The following is a 20,964-nucleotide window of genomic DNA, read 5'->3' as shown; positions in this document are numbered from 1 at the left end:
CTTTCACTGAAAATCATGCCTTCATCTAAGCCATTTATTAAGAATACGCCATGTGTATTAGTGTCACCCCCGAGTTATCCAATTGATCAATTAGACCTCCTAAAATTTCTTTTGATTGTTTTTTGTTTTTTTTTTGTTTCAAGGAACTCCAATTTTGTGGTAGAATATTCCTTATCAGAGATTGCCCTGGCAAGCCAAGGGCAAAATGCCAAGGGCCCAAAACAGCAAGCCCGGCGAAGAATTGTTCTTAATTAGGAGAGGAAAAACGCCAACAAACAGAAAATCCGAGGCACAAGTAAGCTCAACAAGAGGAGGGAGACAACTCACCAATAACCAAGCACCTAGCGTAATATGTTAAATAATAGACAAAGGAAGGGGGGCGAATGACCGTGTAAATTGCTTGGCTGAAGGGTTTTAGAAATCCTATCATTAAATTTGGTGGTATTAAATCTGAATTTAATCTATATTTATCCCTTTAATTCTTAATGAGTTGGTGAAAAGCCAATTCTTTGCAACCTATCTAGTTGTCCCAAGCTGCATCCACATAATCTTTGGAATAATCTTTCAGATTTTGTTGCTGAACAATGGGTGAAGAAAAGTTAGGGACAAGAGATGTTCTTGTCGCTTCCCTTGGTAAGAATACGAGTTTAAAAACATTATACTCTACATGAAGCGAACTGACTCTGTTTGGCCAGTGCTACGGAAGATTTGGTATATAAAATCAAACTAATCTTTGAGAGTATCACTTGAAAACTATCACGTCTTCAATCTAAGAGGAGAAGCACAGCAACATTGCTAGGCATAAGATGGAGGCATGTCGCAGCCAACATAATTGGGTTTGGGTCCTTTGGGAATCCTCTCTCACAAGTAAACCTGGGCGTAACAGAGCATGATACGCGGGGGAATTTTGGGGGGGGGGGGTGCCCCTTCGCCGGGGGGGGGGGGGTGTTTTTTTTTTTTTTCCAATAATTTGTTCCAAGGAGAGCTTTTATATACGTATATATATTGATTTCGATGATATGATGAATGCCCCCCAACGGGCCAGGGGGGGCGCCACCGCGGGGGGGGATTCCCCCCCCCCCCCCCACCACCCCCCCCAAAGGGCCGCCAAAACCCCCCCCCAACGGACCCCGCCCGCCCCCCCACCTAATGGTGTCCCCGCCGGGGGGGGGGGGGAGAAGAGCTTATAAATATAAGCAAAAGTGATTGTATTTGTCACTTCTTCATCGCAATCTGTTGTCTTTGTCTTCTTAATTCGTTATCAGAGACGAAAATAAAGAAGAGTTGCAGAAAAAAATGAAAGAGACAATCGTTCTTTATCCGATGCCTTTTATCGGACATCTAGTCTCTATGGTTGAGCTGGGCGTGCTTTTACACCGCCATTACCCACAAAGTTTCTCCATCACAGTTCTCATATCAAGTGACTCTCCTAGCAGTGCCGCCGTTAATTCTTACATCGAACATGTCTCTCTCACACACCCTTCCATAATCTTCCATCGCATCCCTGCGCTTCCAAATCCTCTTCCACAATCATCAACAACTTGGCACCCAGTTGCAAAACTCCTAGAATCAATTCGTCTCAACAACCCAAATCTTCTACAAACCCTCAAAACCATCCTTGAAACTTCCTCTGTTGTTGCCTTCATGATTGATTTCTTCTGCCACCCAGCTTCCCCTGTTGCCACCGAGTTGAACATCCCTCTTTACTACTATTTTCCCTCTGGCGCTTCAACTGTTGCTTCACTCCTTCACCTCCCAAACCTCCATGAGCAAACCAACAAGAGCTTCGTAGAACTTGGCTACTCCACTGTCCTCGACATCCCAGGATTGCCCCCAATTCGAGCTTCTCAGATGCCATCTTCTACGCTCGTTCGGAACAACCATATCTACGATAAGATGTTGGATCTGGGCATGAATCTTCCCAAATCAAGGGGAATTATAATGAACACTGTTGAGGCACTAGAGCCCAAAGCAATCGAGGCTGTGAGGAATCAAGCAGCGCCCATTTTCTGCATCGGACCGTTGGTTGCAGAACCCAGAGAACAATCTGCTGCTGCCGATTTGTTGTCATGGCTTGACAAACAACCAAGTCGGAGCGTTGTGTACTTGTGTTTTGGCAGCGGTGGGGTGTTTTCGATGAAGCAGATTGCAGAGATCGCTATTGGGCTTGAGAGGAGTGGACAAAGGTTCTTGTGGGTTGTGAAGAATCCTCCTCCAATTGACCATGAAACCAAGCGGCTGCCTTCGTTATCTGCCATGAATTTCGATCTTGAAGCTGTGATGCCTGAAGGATTTCTGGAGCGGACGAGCGAGAGGGGTTTGGTGGTGAAGTCATGGGCGCCGCAGGTGGAGGTATTGAGTCGAGAATCGGTGGGTGGATTCGTGACTCACTGTGGTTGGAACTCGGTTTTAGAAGGAATTTGTGCTGGTGTGCCAATGGTGACATGGCCACTCTATGCAGAGCAGCATCTGAACAAGGAGGTTTTGGTGGAACAGATGAGGGTGGCGCTGCCAATGGAGGCGGCGGTGGAGGATGAGTTCGTGGCTGCTGCCGAGGTTGAGAAGCGAGTCAGAATGCTGATGGACTCGGAAGAAGGGAGAGAAATAAGGAATCGCTGTCAAGAGATGAAGGAATCGGCCTTGTCTGCTTGGGCAGAAGATGGATCCTCTCGGATTGCTTTGACCCAACTTGCCGAGTCATGGAATCGGGGATGACCATTCTCGACTCGTCACTCATATGAGAATTTCTCATTATTTTAACTTGTTTGGCATCTACTATGAGTTTTGTTTTTATTTAAAATAATAGAAAAGCCTCCAAAATTCATAATAGATTTTTTGTCTATTATGGGTTCTGTGAGAATTTCATTCTCATCATTCATGTAAGGTTTATTTAAAATTTTAAATAATTTCACCTAAACTCTAGAGGTTTGGTCTATGTCAATTTTAGTGTTATTTTTAGTCCAAAAAATTGAGTCTTTGCATCTGTCTCTCTGTGCTATAGAAAAAATCAATTTAAGGACAAATTATCACTTTTATTACTACTGTTTTCTTTCGCTCTTTTTTTTCGTAATTTTCTTTTGATCTCTTGAGGTTTGGTCTATTCTTCTATATCATATTTAGTTTAAAAAATCTCAAACTTTGCAAGTGTCTCCCTTGTGCTATAGAAAAAAATCAATTTAAGGACAAATTATCATTTTTATGATTAATTTGTTTTTATTTTTATTTTTTTGGGTTATTTTTATTTGAACCACTGAGGTTTGGTATATGCCATTTTTAGTCCAAAAAATCTAAGATTTTGCATCTGCCTCCCCTATATCTTTTTTTTCTTTTTTTCAGCCAAATGCCTCCTCTATATCATGTGTCTTTAAATTGACTTTTTCTATAGCATTGAAGAACTAGATGCAAAGTCTCAGTTTTTTTAGACTAAAACACGAACCAAACCGTAGGGGTCTAAATGAAAATTACCAAAAAAAAATAATGGCAAATTAGTCATAAAATTGATATTTTGTCTTCAAATTGACTTTTATTTTTATTTTTATAGCACAATGGAGGCAAATATAAAAGTCTCAATTTTTTTGGATTAAAAATAACATAGACCAAACCTTAGGGGTCCAAATGAAAATTACCTTAACATTTTATAGTTAAGATGAGGGTAAAATAGTCAATACAAATTCTTTTATAAAAATAAAAATAAAAATCATATTTTTTCTTTTCTCTTTTCTCACTTGCTCACTATCATTTTCTAACAATTTTTTATTTTAACATACTAAACTTATTTTTCATTCCATAATTTATTTTTGACAAAATTCACCAAACCATTTTTCATTATTGATCAATAATGAATTTTTGTAGTTATTTCTTTTAAATGATCATAATAGATAATGAGAATTGATACAAAAAAGAGCATTAATAACCTAAGTTTCACATGTTGACCAAATCTTTGAATATTATGACTAAATTCTTGGATGACCTTTGAAATTATTATTTTTTGGGCAAATACAAAAGCGCCACACACAAAGAACAGCCCTAGCATGTTGCTAAGGGTGACGATTCATATGGACGTATTGAATTTGAAAACCCAACCGTCTCCTGTAGCTATTACGGGGGAAAAACGGGGTGACGGAAAAGACGGCCGGCGGGCGGGACGGGCGCCCGGCCCCTCGTTGCACTTGTAAGGGTTTTATATGGGAACAATCGCTTTTAAGTCAGATAGGATGGTGGAAGAAGCCACAATGCTGATAGCAATGCAAAGCCGCGAAAGTGAGCCAGATGATGATCTACAAAAACCCAAAAAGAGAACATAAATCTATCCATTATTTTCTGTCTTTGCTGCAACCAAGGGAGAGGGAATTTCCTCAAGACTCCAATCACAGATGCATCCATTGCCCCCGACATGTCACAGAGACACAGCCATGTCCACGTCAAACAGAATAAGAAAGGGTAGAAATAAAATTAGATCATAACATTGATAGAGTACCCAAGCAAAAAACACCCAGCCCCAACAGGCAGGCACGGACCTGTGATTCAAGTGAAGAGAAGAGGGAAAAGGGAAACGAAGAGAAAGGAGGGGGGGGGGAAAAGAGGGGCGGGGGGCGCCAATGGTTCCCCATAACGAATAGGCCGGTTCAAAATTTTTTTTGTCTTTCCAGTGCCCAAGGAGGCCCCCCTGTTCCTTAGCAGCACCTCAAGGTGCATTTAATTGTCTTATATGATTGTCAGGATATTCTGGCAAAAGGAATAATAATAGAGTGTGCAATAAATCTAGGTGGATGTAAGCACCAACATTTTGACATGCCTAAATAGGAGGCGAATTTAAAAGGGATAATTACTGGTGTTGCTCCCTGTAGTTTGATTTTATTACTAATAAAATCTTGTTCTTTATGAAATTACTGTTGCCCCTCTTCCTTTTTTTTTTTTTTTTTGGTAAACTGTTGCCCCTCTTCCTTATAACGGTGTTAAGTAGCCATTAAGTTTGAATATATAATGTCTAATTTGCCTTTAATTAAAATTAAGAAATCAAAAGAAAATACTACCCCATTATAAAAAATAAAATAAATGTCAATTTTACCCTAAACTTCATTTATTTTGAATTAAATAAATGGGCAAAATCCAAATCCGATTTGATTTCCAACCTTCACTAAACTTCATTTATTTTGAATTAAAGAAATGAACAAAATCCAAATCCAATTTGGTTTCAAACCTTCACTTAACTTCATTTATTTTGAAAATATTTTAGGTGATATTCAGTTTCCAATTTGAGTTGAATTCGATTTTCTTCCTCTTCGGTTTCTATTTGAGTTTTATTCAATCATTATTTATTTATTTGGGTTTTTTTTTTTTTTTCTTTTTCTTTTGAGAATAAAATGGATTATAATTACTTTTTTCTCCACAGATAATTAAGGGTAGTACTGTAACTTGACAAAAGGGTAAATAAATAAAGAGATAAGTATAAGGGTATTTTGGGATTTTTGATAAAATATAAAGGTGTCACATCATCAGTAAACTAACAGAACTTAACGGTAGGGGGGCAATAGTAATTGTAGACAAAGTTAAAGGTTGAATTAGTAATTTTGAAAAGTATAGAGGATACAATAGTAATAAAATCAAAGTACAGGGGCCAATAGTAATTATCCCAATTTAAAACATTATCAAAAAAATTATTAGAAATTTCTATGGATTCATCTAAAATCTAAAAGAAATACAAGTGAAGAAACATAGTAGTGATTAAATGTCACGGATGACAACAAAAGAAGCTCAGTCAATCCCACTTGAGGATCCCTTCAAGGAGTGTATCCAAACCCAAGTAACATATTTACGGATGAACATGTGAAAGCAATGCCAAAGATATATAGTAAAACAAAGAGAAACATAGTCGACCATACAAGGTAGGAGGGCTGAGCTTTAGTGAATCAATGTTGTGCCAATAGATTCGAAAGTGAAATAAAGAGGAAAATAAAGTCAATAGTACTAGATTAGAGAGCCGATCTTCAATTGATCAAAAGATACAAAGGGGAAACACCTCTCACGAGCGGGAAAACATACTTGGAAACTAGACAAAAACACCATCCTCTTTGGATTTCTACTCGAAGAAACTAGAGAAAGTAGCCTTGAGAACAAACCACATAAGAAAAAACGGAAAAAACCCTTACCCTCAACTAAGGGAAAAAGAAAGAGAGACGAAAATTTTCATTCTTCTCTCTACTAGTCATTACTAATGCTTGAATCTTATTCATGTTTTCACTCACATGACACATGAAGAGGGTTTGGATCCTCTCCTTGGAGGCGAGGGGGTCTCCTAATGAATACACAATAAGTTATATAAACTAGCCACATGAAATATTCTAATTCAATGACTAGAATAAATCCAATGAGTATTCCTAGAATTAAAATATTATACATGATTAAATCTTATAATTCATTGAAGATTTACTGAAAGATTCGCTTGAAGGAAAGGAATCAAATACCATATAATATTGGATTATTAAAAAGGAAAAAAATACAAGATTCGTGATTAGGTTTGACAATATCAATAGATCATGCTTTTATAAGAAGAAGATTTTTTTTTTTGGAAATCTTTATAAGAAGAAGATGAGTATGGAAACTAGTTTTTCAAATTATTTTTTTTGCGTAGAATACTTCAATCATTGTCTTACGCTCATTGATTCTCAGCTCTTTGTTCTTAACACGACCAAGAATACTTGAGAGCGTAGAGGAAGAAGGAAATGAAGGACACCATAGTTCTGTATCCACTACCTGCAACCAGCCATCTAATCTCCATGGTTGAGATGGGCAAGCTTATCCTTCGCAACTGCAGCCATCGTTTCTTCCTCACAGTTCTCCTATCAGACAACTCTTATACCGATCCAAACGTTAATCGTTACATCGATGATGTCTCTAACAGAGATCCTTCCATGACCTTCCATCATTTCCCTGCTCTTCCAAACTCTCCTTCCCTTCCACCATTACCCAATGTTCACCCAGCTTCCATTCTCTTTGAATCAGTTCGCCTCCACAACCCAAATCTTCTGCATAGCCTTCAAACCATCTCCCAGACCTCTTCAATTGCAGCCCTTGTTCTGGATTTCTTGTGCGTCCCAGCCTCCCCTGTCGCCACTGAGCTGAACATCCCTCTTTACTTCTACTTTCCCACTGGGGCCTCTGCTATAGCCATGTTCCTTCACCTACCACACCTCCATAACCAGACCAACAAGAGCTTCAGAGAGCTCGGGAACGCTACCGTTCTTCAAATCCCAGGATTGCCCCCAATTCGGGCTTCCCAAATGGGGACAACTCTGCTCGATCGGGAAAATCTGTTCTACGATAAATTGTTGGATCTGGGTATGATTCTCCCCAAATCAAAGGGCATTTTTACGAACACTTTCGAGGCACTAGAGCCAAAAGCACTCAAAGCAATCAGAAATCAAGTGCCGGCCGTTTTCTGTGTTGGACCTTTGGTTACAGCACCCAGAGATCAATCTGGTGCTGCAGATTTGTTGTCTTGGCTTGACAAGCAACCGAATCGCAGCGTTGTGTTCTTGTGTTTTGGCAGCCGTGGAGTGTTTACGGTGAAGCAGATTGCAGAGATCGCTATAGGGCTTGAGAAGAGCAGGCAGAGATTCTTGTGGGTTGTCAAGAACCCTCCACCGATCGACGATGGCACAAGGCGGGTGTCTACGGTATCCGGCATGGATTTCGATCTTGAAGCTCTGATGCCTAATGGGTTCTTGGAGCGAACCAGAGAGAGGGGTTTGGTCGTGAAATCATGGGCGCCGCAGGCGGAGGTGTTGAGTCGAGAATCGGTGGGTGGATTCGTGACTCATTGCGGCTGGAACTCGATTTTGGAAGCGTTGTGTTCTGGCTTGCCAATGGTGGCATGGCCACTCTATGCAGAGCAGCATATAAATAAGGAGGTTTTGGTGGAGGAAATGAGGGTGGCGCTGCCAATGGAGGCGGCGGAGGAGGATGAATTTGTGGTTGCTGCCGAAGTTGAGAAGCGAGTCAGAATGCTGATGGACTCGGAGGGAGGGAGAGAGATTAGAAAACGATGTCAAGAGATGAAGGAGAAAGCCTTGGCTGCTTTGGCAGAGGGTGGGTCCTCTATGTCTACATTAAGCCAACTCGCCGAGTCGTTGAATCGGGAATGACAACTTGGGTTAATCAGATCCTTTCTTTAATTATTTCTGATTAAATATAGAATTTTAATTATTAATTTCACGCGTGTACTAGGAAGAATCGTTTCATGACTAATGATGTGATGAGTGAACGATATTTCGATACGAACTAGGCAAACTGGAAGGGATTTTGATACGTGGCACTGCTGCAAGCAGTGGAAGGTGAAGATTAAATCTGGGTTTTTTCATTAAATCCTCACCTTAGATATTTCCCATGTGCAACAAAAACACTTTTAAGTGATGTTCACTTGATTTATTTGCTTTAACCCGGACCAGGAAGGTGGTTCAAACCAAACCAAACCATCATCTTCTTCCGTGTTTAATTACTCTCAACCAAAATTCAGATTGAAGTCGAAGAGTTACCGTACCGACGTCCTTCACCCCAACTGCTGCAACTCTTCAACATTGCAGGTTCTCCCCGTTTTTCTTTTAATTTTTCTCTTTTAATCTCCCTCTTTTAAAATTCAGACCAAACGTTACTTACTGTTACATCATCTTCTTCTTTGTGCAAAATGTTAAACATCATCTTCTTCAGGTCTCAAAGATTCAATACCATTCTTCCCTCTTCGTTTCCGTGTCACATTTGAGCCTTTATCATAACTGAATATTACTGAACTGATCTTCTTCCTTTAAGATCTTTAGCCGTGGAGAACATTTGGGCCTTGTAGTCTCCAGATTGAATCTGAATTCTTTCAATATGAAGAACCAATTTCCAGATCATGTCATCGGTATCCCAGTGAACTCAGTATCCTTCACGGTTGAAAAATCAACAGAGAAGCATACAACAAGGATCGAAACTTCGAGCCCATATTTTATTTCCTTTCCAAATGAGTCCTCCAGATCCAAACAAAGTAATTAGTCTTTGTTCTCTCCCTCTCTCCCCCGAGTTAATTTACTAACTAGCCACTATAATTTAAATACCTGAGCTATGCACTAAAAGGGCTTAGCTTTGTCAATGCATACAGATTTGAAACACTGATAGAATGGATCAATAAGCTGGGGAAAAAAGCCGACAAAATTTAATCTTCCACGCCACCCATTGTCTCCTTCAATATTTCAAACGCCAAGCGAAGGACTTGGAAATTCAAATGCACAAATCAACTCAGACATCTAAAACTGGGTGGTGATGGCGGGTTCTGCTCTGTTCCTTCACTCTCTCCTACAAAAGCTGGGCTCTTCCTCCGTCAGCAAGGAAACTGTTATTGCACTCACTGTTTTTTTCACCCTACTCTGTGTTTGTATCGTGATTGGTCATCTCCTTGAGGAGAATTGATGGGCTAACGAGTCCACCATTGCTCTTCTTCTGGGATTATGTGCTGGATCTGTTGTCTTGATCAATAAAGGCTATAGCTTGAGCATACATAATTTTAGTGAGGAGTTGTTCTTCATTTATTTGCTTCCTCCTATCATTTTCAATGCTGGGTGCATTTTTTCTATTGAAAAGGATTGGTGTGGCAGCTTTGCGCGTACAAGATTATCTGGCTGTTGGTGCCATATTGTCAGCCACAGATTCTGTTTGCACATTACAGTCCAAAAACTTGATCTCAGCAGCATCAATGCTTTCCTAGCATTAAAACTGTTCGGGACTTTCATTTATCTCTTCTTAACAAGTACAGCACTTGGCCTAGTAGTGGGTCTCATCAGTGCCTACATTATAAAGACATTGGACCCCTAGATCATACCTTTAAAATGCAGAGAGAAAAAAGAGAAGATCTACAATGGGATTTAAATTACACAAGAAATATTAAGAAAGAGTTACAGCAGGATATCAATCGCTGCAAGCAGAAGGAATGTGATTCCATAGCATTAAATCTAAGATTAACAGGAAAAAAAGAAAATAAAAAAAGAGAGCAAACAAGAAAAGTCAATCCATGGATCTTGGAGATCCTTTAAATTCCTGAGAAATAGGGGTTCTGTATCAAGCATTTGAGAACAGCAATGCTTGATAGTACAGAAACCTTGTAAATATGAACGAAGAAGTGAACACAGAAACTATCCGAAAAAACAGAACACAGCTATAAAGTATGTTCCTTCACCAATCTGGCTCCAAATTCTCGAAACAATCCATATAAAATTTAAAAAAGCTTGAAGTTTTCTTGTACTTATGCTCTGCTTGGACCAAAAAGCTCTCCACCATTTGAATACCTCCTTCACTAAGATGCTTTTGTATCTACCCCCTCCATCCCATCTTTAACTCTCTAGTCATCATGTTCTTGTGTGGTTTTCAGTTCTAACTGTTGAGGTACAATTTGTGCTTGCAAAAAGGGAAAACAAAAAATCCTAATGTTAAAACAGCCAGTCAAACAACCAGGATGATGCAATTACAATCCTAAAATGACAATGTTATAAGCCAAGAAGAATCCATGTACTGCCACAACCAATGGTTTAAGTAAGATTACTTTTCAAATAAAAGTATAAACAATAGAACAACAGAGAATATGTTAGTCTCACCTGACTTGAAGACTGAGATGGATACACCTGATTAGAACCCTGATGTGATGGTATTCCATACACTATTGAACCTTGTGAGGCATCTATTTGTTGTATATTCCAACAATGTATAAAAGCAATATTCCAGAGGAGAACCTGCAGTGTTGGAGAGTTGCAGTAGTTGGGGTGAAGAACGTCGATTACGGTGACTCTTCGACTTCAATCTGAATTTTGGTTGAGAGTAATTAAACAGGGAAGAAGATGATGGTTTGGTGGTTTAAACCACCTTCCTGGTCCGGGTTAAAGCAAATAAACCGAGTGAACATCACTTAAAAGTGTTTTTGTTGCACATGGGTAATATCTAAGGTGAGGATTTAATGAAAAAACCCAGATTTAATCCTCACCTTACACTGGTTGCAGCAGTGCCACGTAGGCACTGCTGCCAAGCAAAATCCAACTGGAAGGGCAGCACGTAGAGTGTAAGTTGATTTTTCAATTTAAATAATAAAAATATAAAACCAGACAGGGCAAGCATGTGAAGACGGGAAGTTGATGTTGTCGTCGAATTCATTTTGTCAGCCATTTGAGGTTAATCGATTTTGTATCAAACTCTTCTTCAAGCTTCTAGTACAGATTCAAAGCATTTTTGTGAATTGTTTTCTTACATTCCGCTGCCGTGAGACTCCAATATGGCTTTTCTCTAGTTTTGCCTTTTACGTTTGGTATATATCTCTTCTTCACCGCCGGAAGCTTGACCAGTTTGCATACGTTTCTTATTTTCTTTTTCTTGCCGTTCTCATGGCTTTTACAGTTTTATTCCATCAATTTGTTAGTTTTAGGTTTTGCTGTTACCTTTCAACTTTCAAGTTCGTCGACTTCTACGAAGTTTTACAAATTTTCGCCCATTTTGTGGAAAATCGCCGATTTTCGGCAATTTTCTGGCGACTTTTGAGAATATCGATTTCAGTGGATTTTTTATATAGCTAGACTTCGAACCAGCCGAAATTTGCTGAAATGTTGAACCCTAGATGTCATCGTCTCCAATGGACTACGAGTCTGTTATTAATTTGATCACTAGGGTAGCAGTTTGAACTGGGTTGACTCAGGTTTTCCCTTCTTTGTATAAGAGAGTTTTTATTATTATTATTATTATTATTTAATATCTATAGGGATAGAGATATTCCATATGTCATTAATGGTTAAATTTTTGACCTCTTCAGTAAGAAGTGTTAGTTTTATTAATCGAACAACCCTACATTGGCAAAGACTCAGATTTTTCTTCTAAAACCCTAATCTTGACTTTAATCTTGATTAAGTGAAATAAAATCTAGAGAATGACACACTTCATGATAAAACAAATCATAACTTCTTTTTTGGGGAAAACGAAGTGCTTCTGTCAAGACGAGCCAGACAAATCACAACTATGGGGCAGAACAAGTCATTCTTTTGGGCAAAAAATCCAAAAGGGCTCCAAATAAGGAGGTCTGCTATTGCATTAGCATTCATTGTAGACGAGATATTTTAGAAGTTGCACACTTGAACCCTAACATATTGATGTCTGGAACGAGACAACACTTTGAAGAGGCATTGTAAACAGATTAGCCTTCTTTCATCAACAATTAATTAGTCATATCACTCTAAGTCTGGTTGTATTGAGCATTGAAATCAAATGAAGAATATCTTATGTTAACAAGAAAAATATTCAAGACAACAAACAATAAGATAGGGGTGGAATCTAACATATAGAGTATGTTTGGTTTGCAAGGGGAATGGAAAAGGGAAGTGAAGACTAGGAAAATAGGATTTTGTTTGGGAAATTTTCAGTTCCACCCCTTGACTTATCTAATTTATTTGTTAGACCCCCTATTACTAGTAGCTGATCTCAATTAGTCTTTATTTATCAGGCCAAAAAAAAAATTATTCTTTGTTTATCAATTTCTAATATTACTCCCACATCATATGTTTAAGAAAATTATCTATTATTCTAATGATAAGGTACAAACAATATATAATTTGAGATATCGGGGGTGGAAACATAATCGAAAAAAATTCAAGGATGTAAACTTAATAATGTACAAAATCAAGGAGTATTATATGTAATTTGATCGAAAAAGTAATAAAATAAATAACTCCATCTTAAGAAATCCAACCTAAAAGTTGTTAGTTGCTTTACCTAAAAAGTTCATATCACAATAACATAAATTTCAATTGTCATTCCATCTATCCTTCAAGGGTTGAATCAAAATTGTGGTCTTGCATCTGAGTTGCTTTATTGGAGTCGACAGAATCAAGGTCAAGATTAGTTGCAGAGGCTGTGTTAATGGAGTCGATGGAATCACTCCGACTAAGGTGACTATTGCAAGACTTGATGGAGTCGATGGATTCAGTGTTGTGGTTGGAGAAGACGGTAGCACAATGGAGAGTGGCAGAGGGTTGGCGGAGAAGATAGGTTTGTAGAGAGAGAGAGACGGGGTATGCATGGTGTATAAGGGCCCTGTTGAGTTTAGCTTTGAAGTATGCTTGGGGTATTTTGGTAATTTCGCTTAAGGGAGGGCATTTTTGTAGTTTGACTTCAACTTTGGAATCACTGAATTTACAGTGAGGGTATTAGTGTCATTTGATGAATCAAAATGGGGGCACTATTCTCATTTTCTTACCCAGAGGGTATTTAGATAATTTGAAATTTTAAATAAAAGTAAGGGCATTTGAGTAATTTCATAACCTATTTTAACAGCAAAACTAATTATGGGTAACTTATAATTTGCATGTGGGTGCTATGTAATTTATGAGACAATAGTGGGTGGTCATTAGTTTCACCCTAAATATTGTAGGTGCCGTGTGTTTTGCTCAATAATAAGTTGGATAACTGAATGTGTGATATTAATTTTAGAGGATAACTCTTAAGGTGGCATTAAAGATTTTCCTCTTATTTTTGGGGTAGCCCAACTGGCTGCAGTGATAACCTACCTAAAATAGAAAATTTAAAATTATAATAAGTAATAAATCTACCTAAAATAGAAGATTACAAAAATATTACAATGAGTAATCTACCTAAAATACAAGATATATATAGATATAGATATATTAGAATAATTGACTTCTTAATATTGAAGATATGCAAAATAATATGGATAATCTTTCAAATATTGAAATATGCAGAATAATATCAAATAACAGATTTTTTTTGGTAAGTAATAATTTTATTGACGAGTAAAACTCGTGAAGTCCAAGTTACAAAAATCCCAAACCCACGGAGACACGAAGTGGAAATAGGCAAAGTCACACTCCCAAAAGACAAAGCCCTCCTAGTTAGGTTATCCGCTATGGTATTAGCCATCCTAGAAACATACCTCATTTGGCTGGTCCCAAACTGACTCATTAACCATTTGATATCATCCAGAAGGGGGTGGATTACAATATGGTCTACAAAATTACCTTTAGACATAATTGGGTTTGAAAACTCCCTCTTTCAAATAAACCTCAGCATGTTCATGACCGCACCCCAGGGGACCCCCGAAAACCAGGCACGGAGGGATACGGTAACATATCAAGCCACCCGACAACAGAAATCTCATAAAAAAAAAAAAAAAAAACAGGAGAGGGAGCAACCCCAAATTTATTTTTCAGATGAGGTCATTACAAAACGCGTGGACAGGGTGGGGTGTGTGTTTTTAAATGGGTGCGGCCTCCTGGGGTGCGTGCAATTTGCTCTTCATATTAAGAATTTGAGTTCGGTTTGAGTGCTCTTTGTGGTTGATAAGAAGAGGGTTTATACATAATCCTGCAATAATTTGTCCTTAAGGAGATATTTCATATATTTTGATGACATCACGACTGCTATTGAATTTTAACAATTCTATGTCAATTTTTTTTTTGGTAATGACTTTTATCTCAATTGTTAAGAACATTGCATTTGGACAAGGATGACGGCCTTCAATGGATCAGCGAACAACTTTGTCAAAATGACTTGTTGACGATAGTGTAAACACAAGCAAAAATTGCTCGTATTTGCCACTTCTCCGTCGCACTCAATTGTCTTCGTCTTCTTAATTCGTTATCAGAGACGAAAATAGAGAAGAGTTGCAGAAAGAAATGAAAGACGCAATAGTTCTTTATCCGATTCCTACAATCGGACATATAGTCTCTATGGTTGAGCTGGGCATGCTTTTCCTCCGCCATTACCCACAGCGTTTCTCCATCACAGTTCTCATATCAAGTGACTCTCCTAGCAGTGCCGCCGTTAATTCTTACATGGAACATGTCTCTCTCACACACCCTTCCATAATCTTCCATCGCATCCCTGCGCTTCCCAATCCTCTTCCACAATCCTCAACAACTTGGCGCCCAGTTGCAAAATTCCTTGAATCAATTCGTCTCAACAACCCAAATCTTCTACAAACCCTCAAAACCATCCTTGAAACTTCATCTGTTGTTGCCTTCGTGATTGATTTCTTCTGCCACCCAGCTTCCCCTGTTGCCACCGAGTTGGACATCCCTCTTTACTACTATTTTCCCTCTGGCGCTTCTGCTGTTGCTTCATTCCTTCACCTCCCGAACCTCCATAGGCAAACCAACAAGAGCTTCAAAGAGCTTGGCTACTCCACTGTCCTCGACATCCCAGGATTGCCCCCAATTCGAGCTTCACAGATGCCATCTTCTACACTCGATCGGAACAATCAAATCTACGATAAGATGTTGGATCTGGGCATGAATCTTCCCAAATCAACGGGAATTATAATAAACACTATTGAGGCACTAGAGCCCAAAGCAATCAAGGCTGTCAGGAATCAAGCAGCGCCCATTTTCTGCATCGGACCGTTGGTTGCAGAACCCAGAGAACAATCTGCTGCTGCCGATTTGTTGTCATGGCTTGACAAGCAACCAAGTCGGAGCGTTGTGTTCTTGTGTTTTGGCAGCGCTGGGGTGTTTTCGGTGAAGCAGATTGCAGAGATCGCTATTGGGCTTGAGAGGAGTGGAAAAAGGTTCTTGTGGGTTGTGAAGAATCCTCATCCTCCTCCGATCGACCATAAAGCCAAGTGGCTGCCTTCGTTATCTGCCATGAATTTCGATCTTGAAGCTGTGATGCCTGAAGGATTTCTGGAGCGGACGAGCGAGAGGGGTTTGGTGGTGAAGTCATGGGCGCCGCAGGTGGAGGTGTTGAGTCGAGAATCGGTGGGTGGATTCGTGACTCATTGCGGCTGGAACTCGGTTTTGGAAGCAATTTGTGCTGGTGTGCCAATGGTGGCATGGCCACTCTATGCAGAGCAGCGTCTGAACAAGGAAGTTTTGGTGAACGAGATGAGGGTGGCGCTGCCGCTGGAGGCAGCGGGGGAGGATGAGTTTGTGGCTGCAGACGAGGTTGAGAAGCGAGTCAGAATGCTGATGGACTCGGAGGAGGGAAGGGAGATTAGAAAACGATCTCAAGATATGAGGAAGGAGGCATTGGCTGCTTGGGCAGATGGTGGGTCCTCTGTGACTGCAGTAACCCACTTCGCCGAGTCGTTGAATCGGGAATGACAACTTGTGCTAATAGGATCCTCTTATTATTCCTACCAAACAAAGAAGGATCCTTTAATTCTCTCTGATCAAATGTAGTTTTTTTTTTCTCATGCATACACAAGGAAGAATTCTTTCTTGACTAATGTTGTGATCAAGGAACGAATTTCGCCCAAAGATTTGCCCATGGTAAAACATAACGGTGAACTCTCTAAGTTGACGGTGGGTGAAATAAAAAACTAAACGAAAATGAGATTGCAAAATTTCGGCCGAAATACTCCATTTTCCGGAGTCGCATGAACACTTGCGATATTTTACCTTGATTCTCACGCGAGAGGATCAAAGCAGTCTTTGTTGCCCCGTCTATGGCGGCACAGTCTGCCATCGCCAGTTCAGTGTTTCAGCAGAAGATGCGATCCTACATAGGGGTGTCAATTTTCAACCCAAACCGTAAACCGGACCGAACCAGCGAGCCCGAACCGGCCCGAACCGATCCTTAATGGGCCGTAATTGGGCTGAGGGTCCTCAGCCCGAAGTTTTGGGCACCAGCGCCAGCCGTTAGTCTTTACATAAATAAAATTAAAATATTAAATGTAATTAAATTTTGTTTGGAATTGTTTAAATGTAATTAATGATCCATGAATTTCGGTGTTTGAGACGTTGAGACTCGAGTTTGAGTAGTTGAGAGTTGCTTAAGTTTTAAGTTTTAAGTTTTAACTTTTTAATTTTCAAATTTCATTTAGTTTTATTATTTTAAAATTTAAAAGTCGTAATTGATAACTCTTAACTCTTAAGTCTTAATCTTAATCGTTAACTTTTTAATTTTCAAATTTCATTTAGTTTTATTATTTTAAAATTTAAAAGTCTTAATTGATAACTCTTAACTCTTAAGTCTTAATATTAATCGTTAACTTTTAATTTTCAAATTTCATTTAGTTTTATTATTTTAAAATTTAGAAGTCTTAATTGATAACTCTTAACTCTTAAGTCTTAATCTTAATCGTAACGTTGTTCGTTCGACTTTCGTCTTTAACATTTTCGCTTGTGAAATCGCATCGGGTTTCAAATTCATTTCCCGTTTCATTTCCAAACCGGTCAACCCGACCCAAACCGCACCAAACCAAACCCAAACCGTTATCTTTTAAATGGGCTGAGGAAGTCAGCAGACCGTTAGGCCCGGCCCGAAACCGCTCCAAACCGCACCGTTGACACCCCTAATCCTACATAAGAAGAAGAAGAGAGTCTGAATCGGCGGTTTAGGCAACCAAAATGCTAAAAGGCTCAAAGGATCAATGAACTAGGCACAAGGCACGCCCAAGTTGAACCCACCTCAAGGGTGTCAATCGACGGCCGAACGAGGTACCAACTTTGAATACCAGAACCACCACCAATAAACGAAGGACGGGGAAAACGGACGAAAACGGAAACACGGATCTAGGCGTACAATGACGAATGAATATGCCACTTGTTATTAGTTCATTAAGATCCTAATGAAATTGTGATCAACTAATCCATATAATTTGAAATTAACATAGATAAAACAAGTAAATCTAATTAATAGAGACAAAACTAGTAAATCCAAGAAAAAGAGTGAATGGTGAAACAAGAAACTGAAATAGGGAATTAGGGATAAGGTAAAGAAAGTGTTTAATGTAAAATTACAATAAACCTAATTGGACGGACCAACGGATGGTTTCGACGAACGCATGAGTAGAACCGCACAAGAAATGGCGCCGCCGAATTGAAAGGTACGGTGCGATTTTAGACGGCGCGATTAAACGGTTTCTGTACGCAATTGACACCCTTACCACTGTCTACGTATCAAATAGACAATCGAAGCATTCCTAGAATCCAACTCTCGCATTGGTCCAACTTATGGACTTGAGGAAGAAAGAATTGTGAGGATTGCTTCCTCTCTCTCTCTCTCTCTAGATATATATATAATTTTTTTTCCCGTTTCGGCTCCACAACTTGTTTTGCTAGATATGTTTGCTTTACACAGATCCATCCACTGTGAGCATTCAGGAATGAGGGGGGCAAGATGAGTCAGCTTCCAATACAGTCGTCTATCCACCAGAGTTGAAGAAGAGGGCTGGAAATCACGTTGCCGATGTTGCAGATCGAACCGAATTCCCCACCTGAAATATTAGCAACAAGTCGGTGAAATTTGCGGTTTCGCCAAGTTCGCCAAGGGGCAAACCAGCAAACTTCACCGGGATATCGTTCCTTGGATTTGCCAAATTTCAACCCCAAGTTCGAATGTATTTTTGGTTATTTTAAACACAAATTTGATGTCTATCCTAATTTGGTACTAATATATAGTAAATTTGAATTATTTCCTATAAATTCTTCCATTTAAATTTTCCTGCTTATCCACATTTAACATGTTACCTTTTGAGGTTTGAATCATTCGAACATAATTGGAATCATTATTTGTTCACTCTGAAGATTCTATTACAAAATGTTGTAAATATGTTTAAAACTTATCAATGTTATTTTATGTAAATATATGTTTTAATCGTGTCTTTTATCCATGGTTTTATTTAGTTCCACATCGGGTTGAGATGATCTGATTATATGGTTTATATATAGTAAGGGCCCAAGTATTATTAATTTGTGCGACACGAACTGAGCTTGAATCTTGTTATGACCCTGCCATGGTTATATAGATATATATTAATATTAATAAATCTATATGATTTGGGACTTTGATCTGGAAGGCCCATTTTGTCATGGGTTCTGGGTGAAAACATGGAGATGCCATTAGAGATGCACTCTCCGGGAGGTTAGCTAGATAGGTACCTTCCTGAAGGGAGTTGAGCTAAAAGGTACCCTCACAAAGAGAGGTGACCTTATCCTTTCACCCATAGCCTTTGGGGCTCTATATAAACCAATTTTCGTCTTCATTCTTAACACTCAATTTCCTCCTCCTCTTTCTTTCTCTCTCTCCCCGTTGTTGTTCTGTTAAGCAGTGAACATAACCTGATACACCTTAAGTAACCTTTCGAGGGTGGCAACCTTAAAGGTTGGGCTGCCTGATCTTAGGGTGAAGATACTGCAGAACCCATATTGCACAAATCAGGATGTCTAAATACCTTAAAGAAAGTACATTTTGTACATTTAGCTCAAAAGAAATATTGTGAGAACAAGCGTTCAAGTGTATTTGCAGATTCCTCAACAGCGTTTCAATATAAAATCCCTTCAGAATTTAAATTGTTTTCATAAATTATTGCATGTATATACTCTTCCCTGATCACATTTAGTCAAGGTCCGACATGACGCTCCATGTCGCCGTGTCGGACCATGGCGACATTCGGGCGACATGGAGCGACATGTCGCCCGACTTTTTGGGATGGGGCGGAGTTGCGCTCCTTGCCATTAAAGGCATATTAGAGATTTAGATTCGCATCCGCCATTGTTGGACTTGGTTCCATTGAAAGAGAAAATCAAAGAAAGATTTAGAAGAGGAAAGAAAGAAAAGGCCAAGTAAAGCGTAGAAGTACTGCAAGATCGGTGTGGAACATGTTGGGGACGGTTGATGTCGCGGTCGTCGAAACAAGAAAAATGCTTGCGTGTTCGACAAATCCATCGTCAAGAGTCCCGAAGGCACCCGATTCAGAATCGGTTTCCGCTTTGAAAGATGGGTTTTTGGCCCAAAGCATTTCTCATCAATTCATCCGGGTTCTGTAACCATTAATCTTGGTTAGCACTCTCTGGTGTCATGGCCTTTACTACTCGATAAACAAAACCCTCTCAAGTATAAAAAGTTTCTATAGATCAAGATTTTCTTCACTTTTCCTCACTCCTTTGTGTTTTTCGTTGTGTTTGATGATCTATTGATCGTGAGTGTCTATACATATGATCGATCCAAGAATTTCTTATTCCTTGAAGTCTTATATGATGATCGATCTTCATCCTAATTCGAATTGTTTCCATAAATTATTCCAAGTCGAGATATATCCTCTTAATTACAGTCGTGTCATTGCGTTTTGAGTCAAAAAAAAAATCCCTCGTGGTGGCGATATACGAGGAACTATGCATTTAGTATGTTGACTTTTGAGGACTAAATCACTAGAATATAATTAGTAAGATTGCTCATTAATCTTGAAGATCTTATATAAAATGTCTTCCTAATTTGAATTATGTCCATAAATTATTATATGTAGATTATCCTCTTAATTACATTTAGCACATTACCTTTCGAGTCTTGAATCATTGGGATATAATTAGTAAGATTGTCCATTAATTCTAAATATTTTGGAATTGTAAAATTGCAAGAATAGCATAAAAATAAATAAAATAATAATAATAAAATATCGATATTTTTGATATATCGCGATATCTTGCAGATATCAGTTTCGGGGCCCTCACCGAATTTCACGGTATTTCACTGACATTCGGTGATAAAATGTTCCATGGTTGTGATCATCTTCATTCGACTATGTAATTAATTTGATCACTAGGGTAGCAATCGGATTGGGTTGACTCTCGTTCATCTTTTGTTTTTGTTAATTATATACTGCAAAGAGCACTGAACCTTTGGCCAAGGAAAGAAGTATCACCGACACTAGGGGTTTTAGGGTTGGTTTTACCTTGACAAAATGGGCGAAACCCCGATATATCACCGACATCTAAATGGGGTTCCATGGCTTCTGCTGGTGCTAAGACAACTTTGAGGCAATTATCTTGCTTTGTTGGAATTGGTTTTGCAAGTGTGAGTTTCAAAAGCAAAAGACCGAGAAGATGGTGCAAAGAGCGGGAGAGAGTCAAAGAGATAAGAGCGTGTAGAGAAAGAGAGAGAGACAATGCGAAGAGTGGGGGAGAGAGAATATGATTTAGAGAGAAACAAAGAGGGAAATACTTATAT

General features: G+C 39.1%; 3 pseudogenes; all 3 read left to right on the top strand.

The window, feature by feature from the left end:
• Positions 1-1,241: 1,241 nt before the first annotated feature.
• Positions 1,242-2,915, top strand: LOC149002073 (UDP-glycosyltransferase 88F4 pseudogene; annotated as a pseudogene).
• Positions 2,916-6,609: 3,694 nt separating this feature from the next.
• On the top strand, positions 6,610-8,884 carry LOC149002072 (UDP-glycosyltransferase 88F3 pseudogene; annotated as a pseudogene).
• A 5,641-nt stretch (positions 8,885-14,525) lies between these two features.
• LOC149002071 (UDP-glycosyltransferase 88F5 pseudogene) lies at positions 14,526-16,451 on the top strand (annotated as a pseudogene).
• Positions 16,452-20,964: the final 4,513 nt, after the last annotated feature.

This window comes from Hakea prostrata, chromosome 10 (genome assembly GCF_041222555.1).
Source record: "Hakea prostrata isolate BN-2017 chromosome 10, UWA_Hpros_2, whole genome shotgun sequence".
Taxonomy (NCBI): domain Eukaryota; kingdom Viridiplantae; phylum Streptophyta; class Magnoliopsida; order Proteales; family Proteaceae; genus Hakea; species Hakea prostrata.
Note: the sequence above shows the minus strand (reverse complement) of the source record. Positions and strands in the feature narration are given on the sequence as shown.